The following is a 4,667-nucleotide window of genomic DNA, read 5'->3' on the forward strand; positions in this document are numbered from 1 at the left end:
CTTGAGTTATAGAGAAGCTGAAGCAAATGGAGGAAATGAGGAAGTAAAAGAATTGAACAGAAATTTGAAATGGTAGCGTGAGAGGACAGTAATGAAATGTACAAAGACCTATAGTACAAAAACCAAAAGGGAAGAACATGCTCAAGCTGAAAGAACTGAAATATTGAAGGATACTATGGAAAAAATATTGAATGATGTCAGAAATAGCAGAAGAAGATGGAAGTAATACTCAGACACACTGTACCAAAAGATTGGTCAGTATTCAACCATTTCAATAGGTAGCATATGAACAAGAACCCTAAAGTACTGAAGGAAGAAGTCCAATTGAATTGAAGGCATTGGGGAAAAAAAGCACCAAAAAACAATTCTTCAGGAATTGATGGAATACAAATGTAAATTTTTATTTTACTTTATTAGTTTTTAAACTTTCTATTGTGAATTCAGTGAAGGTATACATGAAAGATCATTAGTTTTACATTCAATAAGTCATACACTCTGTTTCATCTCAATGATTATAATCCCCTCCATGCATCAAGTTATCCCGCTTCCTCCTTGTGATTCCTGTTTACATTCCATCCATCTTCCTATCCCTTCTCAACTCTATCCTTAGAAAATGTTACCCTTTTCATTTTGAATGATTGTTCCATGGTGATCGTACCTTGCTAGTGATGTTGTCCACCCTTCCTCCTATAAACCTATCTACCATTGGCTGAAAATTAGGCCATGAGGGTGAATTCCTTTTCAGATCTGAAGGGTGGTTGAGGGCCACAGTCTCAGGTTTTCCGATGTTTCTTATTTACCAGTAAGCCCAGTCTTTTTGTGTGTGTGTGTCTTTTTTTAGAATTATTTTAATTATTCATTTGCCTTAAAGTCTATTTTATTAGACATTTATCTTGCCACTCCTGCTCATTTTTGACTGAGGTTAGCTTGATACATATTCTCCATCCATTGATTTTTAGTCTTTACCTTTGTGTGTATGGTGTGTCTCTTGTAGACTGCATAGTGAAGGATCCTGTTTTCTTATCCATTCTGCCACTCTCTGTTTCTTTACCAGCACATTTAATCCATTTACATTCAATGTAATTGTTGTTGTTAAGTGCCATAGAGTCAGTTCTGACTCATAGTGTGACCCTGTATAGAGTTTCCGAGAAGTGGCTATTGAGTTTGAACTTCCCACCTTCCAGTTCAAACCAACCTTGAGGTCCAGTGTTTACCCTACAGCACTACACAAGGACTTACAGTGTAATTGATCAGTGTAGTTGCTGTAATTACATTGATCAGTGTAATAATTGATAGGCTTAAATTGATTCCTGTCATTTTGCTGTGTGTGAGTGTGTGGGGGGTATTGCTGGTTTCTTTGTCCATGTAATTTCCTGTGCTGAGCTGATTTTATGCATTTTCATTGTTGTTGTTTTAATGTTTGCTAAATCTTTATGGTTTGCCTTTTTATGTTTTGATGACTATGTATTAATTTTCTTTGACGTTACTCTATAATTTATTAATTTCTTCCCCAGTTTAAAACAGTTTATTTTATCTTGAAATATACTTGACTTCACTCCTTGTTTTTACTTTGTAGTTGTCTTCTTTATAAATTATATCTCTGGTTCCCTATTTTCATTCTTAGAGCTCTGGTAGCATAGTGGTCACAAATTGGCATGCTAACCTCAGGGTCAGCAATACAAAACTATCAGCTGTTCTGAGGGAGAAAGATGAGGCTTTCTGCTCCTGTAAAGATTTATAGCCTCAGAAACCCTGTACAGGGTCGCTATGAGTTGGAACTGACTCCACAGTACATAACTACCACCACTAGGATTGTTTTACTTTGGATACTTGTATATCTGGATAGAGTTCTCGATGGTGTTGTTATATATGTTAATTAATCTTAGGCTGTTGTTTGCTGTTGTTGGTTCTCAAACCAAAGAACTCTCTTTAGTATTTCTTAATTGGCTTAGTTATTGCAAAGTCCTTTAATTTTGATTTTCTGGAAATGTCCCAATCTGGCTGTTGTATTTGAGGGAAAGTTTTTCTGGGTACAAGATTTAGGTTGGCGATTTTTTCAGTTTTATATATGTGGTTCCATTGTTTTCTTGCCTATATTGCTTATGCTGAGAAATTGGAGTTTTGTCTTAATTGGTTCTCCTTTGTAGAACCAATTCCCCAAGTACTCTCATGATTGTTTCATTGTCTTTGATTTTGGAGAGTTTGCTGTAGGATAAACACAGGACCTCAAGGTTGGTTTGAACTGCAAGGTCTGCCGTTCAAACTGGAAACGCTATACAGGATCACTATGAATCAGAACTGACTCTACAGCATTTAACAACAACAACATATAGTCAAAATCTTGGTGATTATCTTTTGGTGTCTATTCTTTTTGGGGTTCATTCAGCTTCTTGAATGCTCATCTTCTCATCTTTCATGATGTTAGGGAAGTTTTCTTCCAATAACTCTGACAATTTTTTATTGGGTTTTCTTTATCTCTTCCTGTTCTGGAATTCCAATCACCATAAGTCATTCCTCCTCATGGGACACCACATAAAACTTAGACTTTCTTTGGATTTTTTCCCTAATTTTTCTGATTGTTCTTCTAGCATACTAGTATTGAGAGATTTATCTTCAAACTCATTAATTTGGGTTTCCATTGATCCAAATCTACTCTTTTTTTTTTTTTAAATCCAGTTATGTATATAATTGCTCAAAACAAATATAGGTACAGTCAAAATAAAATATGGAATTATAATTGGGGTTTAGAATCAAATTTGAAGAATTTCTTGATAAAATATAAATCCATTCTCTTGAAACTATCATCAATTGATGGAGAGCTAGAGACTTATTAACCCCTCTTACAGAGATAAGGAAATAAGTGACAAAGTCTCTTGCACTGAAGTTATGTATTTTAACAGCTTTACATGTAATATTCATATATAAAAAACTTTTAAGTGCTTTTCTCCAATTTAAAAATCTAAAGAATTCAAAAATAAGACATTCAATATTTGAAAAAAGTACAGATTTACAAAATGTGTATATTCTGCCATGAAAACCCCACACCAACATGATACACTTGGAAAAAAATACAAACAGGATATATTACAAATTTATGTAGCAATAATTTAGTTCACACCATGCAATAAAAAGTACATTAATCAAGATACACAAGCTTTTGTAGGTTCTAAACTTAAGGACTTTTTTTTCTTTTACTGCAGAATCCTTAAAACCTGTGGCACTTAAAATTTGTTAACCTTTCTATTGAGAGGAAATTATACACAACAATGATGAAAAAGATTAATAGACCAGTTGTCTATTATGAATCATTCCAGCTTTGTTCAACAATTGCCAAAACTCTTTTCTCATATTCTCCTTTGTTTTCCTGATAAAGCTGTGCTGCCTGGACTATTTGGATTTGGTTCATCCAGCAGAGACTGAATTGATGTTAAGATAGAAGATACATTGTATGTTGGACTCCATCGGTTTTGAAGAATATCTAAACATATACTACCATCATCGTACACATTTGGATGAAACATCTTAGATAAAAACCTAACAGTTGGTGGTTTATTTGGATATTCTTCAGAAAATTCTATTACTAGTTTAAAAGTACCATCTTCAAAGGGTGTTCCTTCTAGTCCAAATATAACTGCATTCCACTGCATGATGTTGTTTTCAGATGGTGCACCACTAACACCCACAGGGGGTCTTCTTGCAACCGCTTGAAATCCCGCGTGAGTCTTTTTCTGGCTGGGGTCGACATGCTCCCAGCTGCCCCGTGGTCAGTCTGGAAAAAAAAAAAAAAAAAGAGTCCCGCACAGCCCCCACTCCCCACGCGCGGCGGCCGAGTCACTGTGGGTCACCGCCACCGCCACCACACAAACAACCCCAAATCTACTCTTTTTCCCTTTAAATGTGTTATTCATTTCTTAAATCTTAATGTTAATCTTCTGGAATTCTATTTGCAGATTTTGTATTGTCTTTAATCTGTCATCTATTTTATCTGTTTGTTCCTGTAGTGTTTTCCTGAATTCTTCCAAAAGTTTTTCTGTGTTTTCCTTAATCTGTCTCTCAATCCAGTGAAGGTACCTAAGCACCATTCTTTTGACTTCTTTTTCAGGTATTTCCAATGCCTTTTCTTCCTGTGAAATGTTTTTTTGCCCTGCATCTTGGTCACTTGTTTGAGCCATTTTGTCTTCTTTCTTAATGAGAACTAAATTATCTGTTGTCTTTGAAACTTTATGGTGTCATTGTATTTGTACTTAATTGATGCTTGTATGTTAATTTGTTCTTAGGCACTTACCAGCTGCCTTCTGGTGGGTGTGATTAAAGAATGGAAGTGTGTACACAGTTCTCCATTTTCTGTTTATGCCACTCCGTATATGGTGGGTTTGGCTGAAATTGACTGCTATCTATCATTGATCAGATGGTATAGGAACTGGTATTGGCTTTTGCCCTCTGAATGGGCCCACAGAGGTTGTGGTTGTAGCTGGACACCAGTGCTGTTCCCCTTGAAATGGGATAAGAAAAGAAAATTCACACACACAAAGCGGAAGCAAAAATATGAAACAACAACAAAAAAAACTAGCAAACAACTGTGAATACAGAAAATAATAAAGGCAAGAACAAAATGATACAGCATCAGCAAAAAAAAAAAAAAAAATAACCAAAAAAAGAAAAGAGTG

At 35.3% G+C, this 4,667-nt stretch overlaps 1 pseudogene; it reads right to left on the reverse strand.

Moving 5' to 3' along the window:
• Nucleotides 1-3,298: 3,298 nt before the first annotated feature.
• On the reverse strand, nucleotides 3,299-3,745 carry LOC102829118 (annotated as a pseudogene).
• Nucleotides 3,746-4,667: the final 922 nt, after the last annotated feature.

This window comes from Chrysochloris asiatica, unplaced genomic scaffold, assembly GCF_000296735.1.
Source record: "Chrysochloris asiatica unplaced genomic scaffold, ChrAsi1.0 scaffold00013, whole genome shotgun sequence".
NCBI classification, from domain to species: domain Eukaryota; kingdom Metazoa; phylum Chordata; class Mammalia; order Afrosoricida; family Chrysochloridae; genus Chrysochloris; species Chrysochloris asiatica.